A 16,731-nucleotide genomic window follows, 5' to 3' on the forward strand; every position below is an offset into this window, starting at 1 on the left:
AGGGGACTGTTCATGTCTTGACTTCTCTTTTCCCACGTCTGCACAGGGGAAGACCAGAAATAGGAGAAGGGTTGTTTTGGGGTGAACACCTCTGGGTTTGGGTGATACCTCTCTTCAAGGGATAGGAAAAAGTGAGCCTGGTAATAATGAAATAACCCTGATGGAGAAGGTTGTCCTGGAGGTGCTTGCTTTGGGACAGAGAGAAATTCCTCTGAACAGGGCTCCAAAGAGACTGTAGGGATTTTTCAGTCCAGGGCTAGTGTTGGCAGGGGAGGCTTCAGAAGTGGCTATGATGAGGGGTAGCTGTCTCTCCACAGCACTGCATCAGCCTCATGTCTTGTCCTCCATACTAAGAGCTATACTTACCCTGTTATAAGTTGTAAGATAAATATCACTGAGAAAGGGTTGTCATGATCTTCAGTTTGGCATGGAGAAGCTGAGCCTCTGACAACAGAGAAGATTTGACCTGGTGAATGTCACTTGAGTACTGAGGAAGAACGTAGAACCAATGATCTGAACAACCTGTAGGATGACCTGCAGACCCAGTATTTGCTATTTGCTATAAAATGGTGTTTTCCTCCCTTTCCTCACTTATTCCCATCACCTCTGAATACTCTGTAAGTTTTCAATACCATTTTTAGAAATGCGATGAGCAGTTCTGGATACTGAATCATTGCAAATAAGACAAGCCATAAAGTTATGCAATACATTCTCCAGTATCACATCCTGTGATCCAAATCAAACATTCTTTTCTTAGTAGATGGCTTTTTACACAATTTTCCCTTCCTCTCCTGCTGCATGCTTCTTCTGACTATGACAAAACATGAGACCCAGGCTCTTGCATCAACCTTTGTTCTCTAGATGAATACTTTAACTTTCTTAATAACCAAGCATCAGCTGGAGCCAAAGTCCCTAGCACCTCTGGAAAGGCTACCCAGAGCATCCAAGCCCAAAAAGAGAAAGGAGTGAAAGGAGAAAGGGATGAAAAGTCTAGTTTGTCCTAAGGCTCTGGTTGGAAACTCCTGATTTTTTTCAGGAGTTTCCAACCAGAATCGTGATCCAAGTCTGAAAAAGTGATTCAGGGTAGAATGGGATACACTTGCCATAAATATTCAAGTTTGGAAGGAAGAGATTATAAATTTTGGGTTCTAGATTTAATTCTACCCTAAGAGGTATAGAAGGATACATGTAGTGCAGAATGACAGTCATCTATTCATGTGGTGAGTTTACTCTTTCAGAGTGTGTTAATTATTTCACTCCTTTTTCTATTTCATCCTTCCCCAAACCTAACACTTTGTAAACTTTGCTTCTGCTCTCAGATATGTCGATGAAAATATTACCATTTTAGTCCAAAGTTAAAGGAATAAGCTCTGAATGAGTAAACCACTTTATGTGCTTCATAGAGGCATTAGGTGTACATAATCCTCTGCCTGTTGTTTTAGTCTAAGTCTGTGTCATTCAGGTGAAGTTGTAGAGCTAGGTCAGCATACAGCATGTGAGATGTGAGAAGGAGTCAGGTCATAAAAGTCAGATCAAAATCTGAAGACTAAGTCAGCAGTGAAGTTATGCCTAACCCTTGCCAGTCTCCCGTAGCTGTGGTGCTTAACCAAATGAGAAAGACATGTGTGACTTGAGACACATCAGCCACAATGTTGGGGCTAAAGGGATGCAGTTGGCTGGTCCAAGCTTAAATGTCATGTTCACACTATTTAGAAACTCTTGTTTGAAATAAACTGTGTTGGTAGGGGCAAATATTGTTTCATTATATTTTCTCACTTGGTGAGAGAAATTTTCTGAATATGCACTGTAAAATGCTTACTGAATCAATAGTACCAAAGAAGTAGCCAGAATGGCATATGACAAAACTATCATGGCTCCCCATGATCTTTCTTTAGACACATCAGAATGAAGATTGCCTTCTTTGCCCCAAGTGAGTTGGGAAAGATTCCTTTTAGGACTGTTTACTGAGTGACTTTTGATCTCTGGACTTCATTGTGCTGATCTACCTTGTCTGGAAACTGTCACCAAGAGAGACAATCCAATTAGAAGTTTCTTTATCTTTTAAAAGAACTCTGCAAATATCCACTTCTTTGGTGACATTGTCCATTACTATAGTGCTGAGTTCCCTCTCTGGAATGTCTCTTTTTGAATGAAATGCAGTTGGGGGTGTGTTTTTCCTGGAGCCTTATTTTCCTTTTTCCTATTCTTCAATATCCCAGAAGAGTCTATGGAGAAGGACTTAGATTTTCATGCTATGGAAAATATCCACCAAACTCTCCTCTATTCTGTATCCATGGTTTATCTGCAGGTAAAAAGCAAAAGTAGGTATAGAAATTGGAGTTTCCTGTTTCAGAGACTAAGAAAAAATTAAATGAAAAAATGTGTCATAAATCTGACCTTGTGCAAAGAAAAGTATCTTTTTCTGTAACAGTGACTTTCAATCTGTTTTCTTTTAACATCTGCTTTTGTGAATATGGATGCTGTGTGGACAGGAGCCAATCCTCCCCTCCAAGCCAATAGCAGTCTTTCTTCCATTGAGGTCAATGAGCTTAGATCAGAGCAAAAGTCTTGTGAGTGATCAAAGACAGTTCTACATTTAAAAGACTTCCTTTTCCAGGTCAGTCTGCTCCTTGTCCCTTTACAGAAAATATATTACCAGCAATGTACAAACACAAGCTAGAACGAAAAGGATAATAATTTTTGAAGTGGTAAAAGAAAGACCTTAATTTTATTTTTTGCTGATTTACAAGGTTTAGGGCTGAGCCTAATGGGAGCATTAAACAACTATTAAATGTTGAGAACTGTCATATTGAGAAGACAGTCTAATTTCAGCAAAATTAATCTAAGTAGCTAGCTCAAAATATGCTTGCAAGTACCTCCCCACTAGTTGTCAAGGCTGGATCCCCATGCCAACTTGGATATATTTTTTCTATTTTTTGCAATAATTTTTGGTTATCACTTACACTAGAACTGTAGTATGTGAGTAAGGAAGGCTAAGGAAAGTGGTAAATCATGGAACAGTAAGGGGACAAGTCTTTTCTCTGTACATCAAAAAGGGCAATTCAAAGACATGGAGACAAGCATCTGTTCTTTAAAAAAAAAATCTCATGAATCTGACTTTTGGTATCTGAGTCCATTTTTTTTTATTAAATGAGTTGCTCTCAAGAGGAACAAGAAATGTACCTTTTGCATGAACTGCACGTATGGGACTTACGTGTGTGTGAAATAAGGATACAGTAATGTAAAGATAAATACCTATATACCATATCTGCAGTCAGAGTCAAGCCTTAGGCTTCATTCTTCACTCAGAAAACAAAAAGAAAAGGTGTTATTGAATAACTCAGTGCAAGATTTACAACCAACTACAGTGCAATAAAAAAAAAAACCCTCCAAAAAGTAATTTATGTACAGAAGCCAGTTAAATGAGATAGAGAGAAGCAGGTCCAACATTTCTGCAAACTGCCTTCTAGTTATATTGTACAGAAATTGTAAAGAAAAAAAGCTGTTAACTGAAGTGTTTTGAGGTTTGCTTTCAGATGTTTATTCATCTGAGACCTAAGAAGTATTTTACTTGTCCTCAGAACAAATCTCTGTGTATAGGAGAATGTTCTGCCTAAGAGGAAAGCAGTCCTCAGCTCTGGAAACAGTGACCTTTGTCTCTGGTTCAGGATCCCAGTTATTAGATATTCCAAAGCAATAGTATTACATCCCAGGATCTTAGCTGAAGCTGTGACCACAGTATGTTTCCAGTCTAACCATTCATGGTAGTTTAGAAATCTCCATCTATATGTTGGATGCATTGCTGATGGTCTCAGATAACATAAGCAAAAGCAAATTGACCTTCTAAATCACAACACTGCCCTCCAAATCTGACTGTCAAGGCTGTGGGATGTTGGCTCCCCCAGTTAGACCTTACATTTTTCTGTTACTGCTGACTCTCATTATTCACAGATGGCACCAATCCCAGAAATTAAAAAGTGGTTGTGTTATGTATATCCATATCAATGTTATCCCTTGCTAATGGAAATGAATCTTACATGTGGAAATCTCTTCTGAACATCCCCCTCTTTTAGCTTTATGAAATTACTGAAGGAAAAACACTCCCCCACAGGTCAGATGTAAGTGCCACGACTTTTGTATTTCCCATATTTTAAGCTATACTGGTATTGCTAAGAGAAGAAAAAGCCAGGGGGCTTATTTCTTTTGTAATGGGCCTGATGACTACAGCACAGCCATGGTGGTAAGATCAGAGAGAGAAGTGCTATGTTTGCACATTCCAGGGAAACCCTTATATGTAAGCCAAGATATGAAATATTATGACTAGTTATTCCTAACATTTTAGGATTGAACACACTCCAGCCAGTTGCCATTAAGCTCTCCTTTCTTTTAGGGGTGTATAACACTCATTTTGCACTTGAGGAATGTGTTTCCTTGGTAATTTGTTTTCCAGACAAGTGCATGACCTGAACCAGATCCCTCTTAGCCAGATTTTGCTTCCTCAGTTGCACCCATCAGCATGATGCTGGTGGGGGCAAATGTGAGATGAAAACATGAAAACTGGATGTGCTTCCAGGAGCTGTTCTCCGAAACCTCATTGTAATCCTATGTTGCCAGCTTTTTGGGCAGCACTGAAAAATAAGCAGATCCCCAAAGCAGAGCTAGAGAGAAACACCATTCCCATCATTCATGAAGCACCTCTTGATGTACACAAGAAACTCCTATTAGCTAAATTTGGATTCCATTCTTCATTCAGAAATATCTTTATTTTATTTACTTAAAAATGTATGTTGATATAGTTACAGCTTCACTCACAGATATAAAGGGCATAAACCACCTTAAGGCCATTTCTGACTCTAAAACATGGATCATTACCTTACCTGGAATTGATTCCTCTTGAAGAGCAGGACTTGAGAAGGACTAGTCTGAAAAGCTTATCACAGCGAATGGTAAATATTTGCAATAGTTTCCTATCCTCAATCTTACTGAAATAATTTGCCTTCAACTTTCCATTGGATTTCCTTGTATATTTTTATACCAGAGCAAAAACTCCCCTATTAGATAGTGTCCATTCCATGTGAAAGCACTTACAAACCATAATCAAGTTATTCCTTAGCTTTTGCTTTGATATACTAAATCTAAATATACTTACCCTGTGGAGTCACTCCATTTTACTGCCATTTTTTTAAATTCATATTCTTGCGGTTCTTCCCTGAACTACCGATAACATCCCTTTTGAGCTGCTGACATCAGGACTGACATTATTCCAGTACCGTTATTGATATCAAATGCAGAAGTAACATAAGCTCTTTACTGCCCTTTGATGCTATCCTCTACACATAGGAAAAGGTTGCAGTGGCCCTTTTGGCAACATGATTTCGGAGGGCTCTGGGGCTCAACTGGTGGTCTGCCAGGATCCACAGTTCATTTTTCAGTCTCGGCTTCCCAAAGAAGCCACTCTTCTTTATGTGAAGTAAGGCCTAAGATATTTGTTCTTAAATAGATTCTTTAGGTCGGCTTACATGGAAACACCTGGTATTTCTTTTGTACCTGCTCCTCAAGCAATACCAAAAAGGCACTGCCCACTTCTACACACTTCCAAATTTTGGTTCATCAGAGAGTATAATTAGCGAAGGCACCGCCTCCTTCTGCATTGCTGGAAGCATTGTTAATAAGCACAAGGCTGATAAGCAGTCCCTGCAGAACCCACTCTCTGAGCCCCATGTTAGATTAGGTTGTTAGGTCCCACACTAGCTAGCTTTAAAACAAGTTGTTTGTCCAGATGTGTTCGTCATGTTAGTTCTGATGTCTGTTAGAATCTCTCATAGTACTGTATAGCAAATACATCCAAAGTCAAAGTATAAAATATTACCACAATTCCTTTTATCCACCAAATTTGTAGTCTTATAAAAATAGCACATTAATTTGATAAGATCTTTCTTCCATTAATCTGTGTTGATTGCCATTAATTAAATTGCACTGTTTTAATACTTTATTAATTGACTTTCCTATCAGCAACTCCATCACTCTGCCTGGAATAGACGTCAAACTGACAGGCCTATAATTACCTGGTTGCCCTATTTTGTCTGCAGAAGTATTGGCAAAATATTAACTTTCTTCCAGTCCCTCTTCAGACAGATGTTGGTTTTAGCCAGTGTGCACATCTTTCTTAATTGTGGCTTTTTGAAGATCTAATGAAATTTTTCTGAGTTGCTGTAAATTATTATTCACATTTTTGTTCGTTTAAATTTTCTCCTCCAGGCTGGCTGATACGTCTCTTAATTTTTTTTCAGCTTTGTGAAACAAGATCTTCCAAGGCAATGAGTATAAATTTTACTGTTTAGGACTTTATCTTGCTTGTGTGTAAAACATGTAAAATGCATTTTAAAAGCACAGAAAACATACAACCAAGTCATTATCATTTCCACCTAAGCAAACTCTAAATTTTGTGATCCCTGTCAGGATGAGGTCTACTGTAGAAGTTTCCCATGCCAGATACAGCTCTCTTTGAGTCAGGAAGTTGTTTTGTGTATTTTTTCTTGGAAATCCAAGAATGCTTTAGTACTTGCATCATGAGACATCCCTTTGCTCTCCCTTCAGATTTATCTTGCCAAGACTGAAAGTGCCATATATAGTGAAAGGCTTTTAAAAGGCTAATCGGGAAGGTCACCCTACACTGAGAGGTAGGGCTGGTTGGATGAGCCAATTCTGGGTTGTTTGGAACAAAGCCTTGCTTCATGCTATACTGTCAGTGTGACCATACTGCTGGCACTGAAGACTGAACTCTGTGAGAGTACTAAAATCGGAGAATTTTCCTTGAATGCTGGCCTGGCTATCATTAGAACATTACCCAGAGAGAGTTACTGTCATGATTCTGGCTCAGCACTGTGCTGCTGCTGCCCAGGTGTGTCACAGCTTTCAAATGATAAGCATCAGATCTGCCCTAATATGGAGAAGAAAAAAAAATATCATTTCATTGTCCTTCTGCATCTGTGCTCTGGCCGAAGATAGCAGAGGTCTCTTTCAGATCCCATGGAGCATGAAGAGTAGCAGCTCTGCAGGCACCAGCCTGTGCCTCTTTGTTTGCAAAGTGCTTCCTGTTTGGATTTCCATGAGCATTTTTTTACCCTCCATTTACTTAAGTGATGACATCAACCAGACAAAAAGATATATGATCTTACTGAAAATGAGCCTTTCTTCTCTTCAAGCACGAGAGTTTTGTAGGTACGCTAAAACCATAAAATGACCTTACAAAGTCAGACCAGTGGTCCGTCTGACACAGTGCCTTTTCTCACACACAGGGCAACAGCAAGTGTCCATGGCAGAGGACAGGATAGTGCAAGCATATAGTGGTCTCTCCAGCTCATCTCCCAGTGACTTGCAACCCATTTGCTTGCTGAACCAGCAGCAGTGCCTTTCTATTTGATATCCATCAGTGGATTTCTCTAGCACAAATTCTTCTGATTTGCTTTTTGAACCCTCATGTGCTCTTAGCAACTGCAGCATCCTGTGGCCAGGCATTCCATAACTTAATTGTATATATGAAAAAGTATCTCTTTGTTTGAACTTGTGTCATTCAAGCCTTCTAATTTCATTTGATACCCTCTCGTTACTGTATTAGAAGAAACAGCAAACAGTAATTCTGTACTTACTTTCTGCCTGCTGTTCATGATTTTATAGAGCTTGTATTATATCCCATCTCTTTTCACAGCTGAAGAATCTCAGTCTATTTATTAATTCCTTTATAAAATGTCTAATTTCACTGTTTCTTTTCTGCTTCTGCTATACACTTTGGGATGGGAAACCAGAATCCTACTCAATATTCAGGATGCAGCAGCTGTATGGATTTATAGCAGCACACTATTTGTTCTGTATTTCTTTCTAATAGTTGTTGATACTGACTTGCATTTCTGATCACTACTAATTGCTATCCTGAATGTGACAGTCTGTGACTATGGCTGTATTAATGACTCCGAGATTTCTGTGGCCCCTCCATGATCAGAGCCCATTGTTGGGTCATGCAGTTAAGGTTATCTTCCCCCTTGTGAACCGCTTTGCATTTATCAACATTGGATTTCCTCTGCCATTTAATTACCCAGTCATACTGTAGCATAAGGCCCCTATAAAGCTCCTCAGAGTCAGTTTTCCTTTTTGTTACCCAACGTGAGCAAACATTGCAGACACATTACTTATTCCCATTTGCTGATAATTTTTAATGTAGCCTGCAGGGCCATATACGTACTGGGCGTTCAGTGTCAGGAGCGGCTGGCCCCACAGAGTAATGCCAGAGCCAACCTCCAAGGCAACGTATGGATTCAGTCCGTGGAAAGAGGACAGACTAGAAAGTGAGAGCTTAGCCTTCCTGCAAGCTTTTCGGTGGTTCAGAGGTAGCCTTGGCTCCTTTTCTTATTGCAAATGAAGTGTGTAACAAGCACCTAAGCTGAAATCAGAGCCAGCGATGGCCCTCCTTAAGGATAAGTTAAATACGAGGTGAGCTAAAAGGAAGTTTTCTGTTTCTTTCCATCAACCATAGAAAAAACTATCCATTGTTAAGTACCCAATTTAAGTATTTTAAATGAGATAGGGCAATTCCAGACTTCAGTTTGTAGGCTTTTTTTGGTGAATTGTGGACTGTGCAGTTTTTCAAGCAGAGGGAAAGCGAAGTTATATAGTATCACCTAGGCTGGAACACTTGCTATTTGAAGCATGTTATAGCTGATCTATAATTCACATGCTTATTTTGACAGGCTGGCTCTTGTTAGTTTTCAATGGGTGTGGGAGGAAATAGCAGTGCATAAAACTTACACATTACTAATACCATTGCCATATAAAACAAATATTTAAATAGGAAGTTTCAGAAATGATTCAGTGCTCTAACTACAGAATATCCTACAGGAATTTTTTATAGTAACAGAATTAATGAAAAGCAAATCCTATTTCTCCACCATGGGCATAGGGTGGTCCCAGTGCAGCAGAGCCAATGTGATACTCCATCTCAGGGGTAGAAAAAGCAGCCTCTACAGATTGCTGGCCCCCTGGGTGACTGAATCTTGCTTTGAAAGGACTCCTTGAGCTGAGAGGTTGCTATATGCTTTTTAAGTGACTGCACCAGATCGTGTGTGTGGGTGCAGCAGACAGGGGCTAAAAGCCCTGAGCTGCGCTACAGAAGCAATTGAAAGCCACTCTGTTGTTGCTACTCTACCAACTGCAAAGGAAAACTCTCTTCCCACCCCTGCAGACTATTCTAACCACATCCTTTGAAGGTACTGAAGTTATTTCACTCACTTAGCCCACAGTTTTCTCAACATTAAGTCATAACTTGAAAGCTACAGGGTGAGGAGATAATTGTTACGTCAGTAACAACATTTCATTCAGACACTGTCATAAGCGGAGGATTTCTAGGTGCTGAAAATGTGATATGACCACCAAACAAAGAAGCCAAAATATAACTTTAAAAATAACCACATTTGCACCATGGCTTTGTAGTTTACTGGGAACAAGTTGCACAAAGTTTGCTCTCAGATCTCTCTTATCTGCAGTATGGCTGTTCCACTGTAGTTAGGAACAGCATGCAAAGTTTGACACAGATGCTGCATATTCTCGTTTGTTGTGCCGACTTTATCACAAAATAACTTTGAGCTTTCTCAGTTTGTGTCTCAGATCTGTATTGGAAAATGAGGGAAAAGCACTTAATTAATGAACTCCTGGAGAACTGTGTTTTTTTCAGATGCAACAGTGAAAAGGGAACACATGAATTTGTGAAGCTGAAACAAATTTAATACATCCCTGGCACCACTTTGACAATCCCTACTGTGTGCAGTGACAAGACATTGTCTGTGAACTTCAACAGCTTGACCAAGGAAAATTTCTAATTTTTTAAATTTTCAGTAACTTTTAAAACGTTGATGGGTGCATGATCGGTTTTTAACACTGGGAAATCCACCTCAGACTGGAGAATTCCCTTTATCTTTTTGAAAGAGGAAAAGTCTGTGTCTCATATCTGCTTTGTTCCTAGAATCACTTTTAGCTGAAATGTAGTATACTATTTTTACTTGCATCTGTTTTAATGATCACATATATGTGATACTGCAACAGGTGGAGTTATTTATACACATGGAAAAAGATGTAAGTTGTTCAAGATCTTAAAATAACTTGTGTGCTAAAGGAATCCTTTCTGTTAACCATAGAAAAGGGTGGAGGTGTAGGGAGGAAATGAGCATAAGGTGTTTTATTTCTATCTCCCAAGGCATGAATGAATACCTGTTGTCATCTAATATATCCATCTATGTGGGTCTCCAGTTGGCTACTTACTGGGATTTCATGGGTACTTTTTCTCCTGGCTTCCTCGGCTAAGATGGACAATGACTATTGAACAGAGAAGTTTTACATTTTCAAAGTGCAATAAACTTGAGAGTGCGTATTTTTTTCCAGGTCTTAGGTATGTGGAAATTAATGGAAACAATACTAGGACTAAAGTAAAGAGCTGTCCCTTAAACTCAAAAGCTTCTAAAATCCTGCAGCAGTGATGCAACAGTTCATAAGACTAGCAAGTGTAATTCTGATCCCTCTACTTTGCCAGGCTGTGACACTGGCAGATTTCCAGAATAAGCCAGTTTCAGAACTGTGGAGCCTCCAAATATGATCTTCTGTCAGTCACAGAGATTTCTGCTCCAGGAAAGGAAAGATTCATTTGGCAGATTATAATCACTACTGTACAAGATGGTGAAAGAAGTGATCTCTCCTAAACTGGGATGCCAGCTACTCCAGGACTAGTCAACATCTTGAACTGTGCTGAGAAGCAGCGGTGACTTGGCTCAAATATTGCTATATCTCATCCTGCTCTTGTGATGCAAACCACTGTTTTTTCAATAGATGCTACAGTGGCAACTCCCAACCTTTGCTGAAACCATCCAAATGCTTCAGAGTTTCCAGAGCCATCCCCATTCTGGGCTTTCACTCCCCTAAAAAAATAAAAATAAAAAAAAAAGAGAAACAGTGAAGGTGACACACCTGATTTTTGGGCTCTTACTGCAGGACAGACCAGACATACCCAGACCAGGTCCTGGGGGTTGCTCTGCTTTCCCCATCCCATTTTGGGGTAGCAGCTCCAGGTTTCTATAGCTCAGCCTGGTCAGTGTTTCACAGGACATCGAGGCTGCAAAGTCATGGGCAGGGGGAATGTTTATAACTGAGAGGTGTAGTAGTATCTCCCATCTCCCATGGGGTTTCTATCTCCATAGGACCCAGTGCCAGCATGCAGAAAGAGGGGAGTTCAGGCAAAGGTTGGTCATAAATTACCAAGGGAAGTTCCTCAACATAACACGTGGGACCCAGCACCAGAATGGCTACATGAAATCAAATAACCCTGATATACTGACTAGCTGTAATAAACAGAGACTTTAATATACTTCAAAACAACTACAATATTGTGTTAAGTACAATGATCTTCAAAACCTTTTCCTAACCTGACTAATCAATACCCCAAATTTTCTTTCCTTTCTAATCCTAGAAAATCATATAAAGGAGTATACTGTGTCTGTGACAAACCTGAATCACTTGGGTGGTCCTGATAATGGGATACTTGGTTAGACATGAGCTTTAGTTTTGGTGAATTTTGTTGCTCCTGCCAACACCTTAAGAAGATTACCATTTCTGGTAAGAGCTCAAAACATTAAAGGAAAACTAAAAAGAGAGCAAGTTCTTTCAAGAGAATAAAGCTGATGCTGTGGGCAATTGGAATGAACTACATCAGCCTTCAGAGATTAAAGAGGAAAAACTGCAAAGATTATTTACCAGTTGAAACTCTGTGTCATTAGAAATCACTTTTTTTGCCATCAAAATAAAATTAATTTAAAAAATGAAACTGTATGTGTGTTTGCTTAGGAGTAGGAACAACCAACCATTCCTCCACCTACCGCTCAGCTGCTGCTTTATATAATAAATGACTACTCATTTTTAACATTTTTCGTATCTTACCTAAATAAAAAAAAAAAGATCAATATTAATTCAAAGAAACAGCTGCCCATCTTGATTGCTGCAATTATCTATTATAACTTAATATTATGGGCAAAAATGTAATAGTCTGGCATTCAGTAGTTCCTTATTACAATTATGAGCAAAGTTAGTTGACTGTCTGATGCTAAGGTTGACTAACAGTGTTAGTCAAGAGGAACCTTGGTTTTTGTTGTTTATGACTTTATCAGACTCCAACAAACTGAATTGAAAATACCCTTGCCAGACATCTGTCTCAAACTTGTTTTATGTGTTTCCTTTTGGAAAATTTCAGCTAAAATCTGTTTGCGACAAAAAAAAAAAAAAAAAAAAAAAAAAAAGACAATGGAGTCTGTGTTTGGCCTCGTGTGTGTCATTGGTGGCTCTTTCAGCCCTGTGCTTAAACAGCAAAAGCTAGAGGAAAAGAGAAGGTTCTTTTTTTCCTACCACCAGAGAAATGTTTTTGGTGGCCCCATGAAACAAACCTACCTGACCAAATCGTAGCCTACCCTAGTACTACCAAAATATGAGATCTAAGTTCACTGAAGAGGCCTCTGCAATGACCATGTTCTACCAAGAGCTATTGAGATTAAGCAGGATTTTCTGCACATTGTAGGGGATGCTGTAGAAGTGCCAGACAGGAACCAGTCCTGCTCCTTCTCCCTTCTGGACTCTCCTGTCACTCTACATTATTGGAGGGGTATAAAATGACAGAAAATATGCATATTTCTCTTGCTTTAATAAAGTGCTTAAGTTAGGAGGATGATCAACTGATCATCCTCTGCACTTTTCTCAATGTCTCTTGCATAATTATCTTTGGAGAGATTATGACAAAGAGGCCAAAGTGAGTTTAGGATGTATTTTATAAAAAGTACAGATTCAAGGTAATTTGTTAATAAAACTGGACTCTGAACAAAAGCACCAAAAAAAAAAAAAAAGTATCCTTCATAGCTAGCACTCTGTACCAAATATAATTACTGAGGGAGAAAAAAAGCTAAAACCTAGTAGAATTAATGTTAAAATTGCTAACATTTATATATCATAGAACAGTATGTTTATCTCTTGGGAATTCAAGTAAATAGCAAAGTTGTTAGCTGGTGTGACTAGCCTGGCTTGCTGTGAAGAGTGTTCCATGCTCTTAAAGAATAGGTCACTGTTTTAGTGACAAAGAAATCATACCATGTAATAAATGTTCAAAATATTGATTGTATTTACCAGTGGGTAGGAGGAAAATAGTACATGTAACACTTAGATGCAAAATGTCCTCTTCAGATTTAATGACACCTCTCTCTCAATAAAGGGTCAGATACCAGAATACATGCCAGGAAAAGTTTGGATAAAAGATCAAATCTAGGGTAGATTGATCAATAGGAGCAAGGAACTTGCAGTGAAAATTGCAGTGCTTTAACAGCTCAAAGGATACTCAGGGAATAAGGTAAATATTCTGAGAGGGTGTTTTTTTAGAAGGGAATAACAGAGATTTCAAAAGTTAAATCTCTCAGCTTTCTTATTACATCGTGTTTGCATAATCGTATCCAGATGCTTTAGGCAATAGTCGCTTCCTGTGCTTACAGTTTGCTGTTGTCTCATCATTCCTTTATTAATCTTCGTGAGGATTAGCAAAACAAACAAGATAACTGTGAAGCTGAAAACAATTTCGTGTTGCTTCCTATGAGAAATTGTTTCCAAGAAGCAATGTTATCTTTTTACATAACCTGGATTTCCTCACAAAATGTGTTGGGAATTTTTTGCTGTAGGTGTACTTTCAGTCTCAGAGGTAGCAGAGTGCTGAACTCCTCTTTCCTCACTCTCAAACATAGGTAGGATTCTGCATGCCCACAGCTCGTAGCAGGAACAAGGCATTGTTTTTTTAAAGTCTTCCATCCAGACTTTGTGTGCAAGACCATGCACACCCATAGAGGCCTATAAAGAACAGCACCTTTCACATTATTGTCTAGCTAAAAATAGGCCATACACTTACTATAACATGACATTTACCAAGCAGCTATTTCCTCTGCATGTCAGCAGAATAAAATATACATAAATAAAATATCTTCCACACGCTGAAAATAGCACTCTATAATCATCCCAGTGCACAGGACGGAGTTATTGTGCAATGACAGCACACCTTGTTGAGTGATAGTACAGAGCTTTTGCCCTGTGCCTAGCAACATACCCAAGCATGGGATCAGAGTCTACACCCTGCCTTATTGCTCAAGTAGGACCTGGCAAATGTCCCTTGATGTTGCCCTGGCCCATATCCACATATTTTACTAACATATGTAACTTCACATTCATCTTAAGGATAGACATGGTTACGTGTCTTCAAGGTCTGAGGCTGTTTGTATCTTGAATTTTCTTGCAGGAATCAGAGCCATTGAAGGAGAGAGGCTTTCCTGGCTAATGCAGCACAGGTAGCATTTAATAGAAAGTCTTAACTGTTGAAAAAAATAAATTAGGTTGAATATTGCCACCAAAGAGTTGCAAAGTAAGGAAGAAGTTACAATAACCTCTGGAATCTCCTTGATAAAGTATCTCACACATTCTATATATAAAGTTATATTTTAAATGGAAAACGTATTCAAAACATAATAGTTTAACCTTTAGAAGATACTGGGGTTTTTGTTTTACTTTAAGTTTATTTTAAGTGTATGCAAATGAAAGGCAGTGATTTGAAAGCATTGTCATCCCAAGACTATAATTATTCAGTATTAGGTTGTCACTCAAACTCCAGGGGAAGTAGGATGACTGCGTTTCTTCTTGTCATGGAAGCCACCATCTTGTTTCAGTAATACCTTAAAATTTCTCCTGAAAGAAACTTAGATTTTAAAAAAAATTGAATAGGATGCTTTTTCAGAGCCTATTCCTACAAGCCTGTATGAACAGACTGAACTCACACCAGTACAATCATTACCTTTTATATGTTTGAATGAAGGTTTCCCTTGCAAACAAGCACATAGTGTTTCCTTAACAAAAGTAAACTCATTAAACACTCTGGAGATCTCAAGTGTCTCTGTGTTTGTATTCCACAAGACCATCATTCTCATGGATGTATCTTTACTTCAGCTTGTGGAAGATGGAGCTTGTTTCTTCTATCCTTGTCTTATCAATGGGTTTTCAAGAGGTTGGTGATGTACAGAGAAGGAAATTGTAACTGCATCCAAAAAGTTGGGACCATAAAAGTGACCTTCCTCTATTGCAATTAAATTGTTTGTCGTTTCAGACCAGAAAAAAAAAAAAAATTACAACCTTACACACACCCATTAGAGCTGTACATGACCACCAAAAAGCCTTTCCTATTCTCATTAGAGTACAACATCCAGCGTTGTGGCCAAACCTTTCAAAGCAAGGTTTTCAAATGCAAATTGCACAAGTCACTGAGAAACCTGATCCTCAGAAGCTCTAAGCACCTCTAACTGCCATCAAAGCATTCACATTGCCACATATTAAAATGATAAGGCTTTACAGCATAGGATTTTCCAGAAAATCTAAGCAACAATTTCAGAGTCAGCATCAGTTGCACCACCATTACCACCAGTGCACTACTAATCATGCTTCTTACACAGGAGTAGACTTAATATCCCTGCTTGAAAATCATCAGAAAAAGGAGTGAGAACAAGAAGACCAGCATCTTAGGAGATATAACAGGCCCTGCAAATAGCTGTGTCACTTTTGCTGTGTGCTAGAGACTGCACAGCTGGAACACTGCCCTAGAATTCACACACACACCTTCAGAGAGTATGTTTGCTTAAGTGTCAGAGAGTTCATCTGTCCTCATGCCGAGTGCATAAATGCCAGTTCAGGGTGCATTGACCTGGACTATTGTAATCTTCTAGAAAGAAAGTGTCGTGTGATCCCTGGTTTTACAGACCCATTGTACCAAAAACAAGTGTATTGCCCATAGGCAACATTCTCACACACATTAGCAGTATAAACAAGCCATCTGAGGGCTGTCATTTGCCCCTACAAGGAGATGTTTGCCCTATGTGTTGAAGCAAAGTCTAGAACCACTTTGTACATCTTATTAATACAAGGAATTTCACTCTAGTAAGGAATGTTCCATGTTCATACAGTTTGTTGTTATGATAGCCCTAATTCCAGTTCCATCCTTTAGACAGATGCAGATTTATCTAAGATAGCTATGTGCAGGTAAGCACATAGTTGGCATTACAGGTTTCTGCATCGTGCTGTGATGGTTTCACTGTCTCCATCTTCCTTCTTTAAGTTTGCATCTGTGTCTTCTAGTAAATATTGAATATTTACAATACCAGTCATTTGTTAAGAAAATATTTGGCCACCTGAATGATATATTAGGTCTGGACCCAAAATCTGTAGCTGAACATAGAAGTTACTGCTATTGTAAGTCATCCCCATGAGTACAGTGCTACTATTCGCTTCTGTGCTAATCCCACCATGTGTATTCATTTGCAGTACTGTGGTTTTAAATAGCATCTTTGTCACATATTAAAGACAGCTAACTCTTTCAACCTACATACTTACTTCAATCTTAAAATAATATAGTACTGTAAGGAAAAAATTTACTCAATACTAGACATTCAAGACTTCCAGGACTGCTGCACACTGCTGGAGTGCAGAAATGGATAAAGGGGTAAGTGTTGGTGTTTTTCCATTTCATTGTAAGCACAACTCTTTCCTGAAAGCATGTTGCAGTTGTTTGTGCTCTGAGGAGAGCAATATTTTTAGCTTTACCACTTACAGTACTGGGATGTATTGCAAACTTTT

This window comes from Manacus vitellinus, unplaced genomic scaffold, assembly GCF_001715985.3.
Source record: "Manacus vitellinus isolate BGI_N305 unplaced genomic scaffold, ASM171598v3 scaffold_11_pilon, whole genome shotgun sequence".
Classification (NCBI taxonomy): domain Eukaryota; kingdom Metazoa; phylum Chordata; class Aves; order Passeriformes; family Pipridae; genus Manacus; species Manacus vitellinus.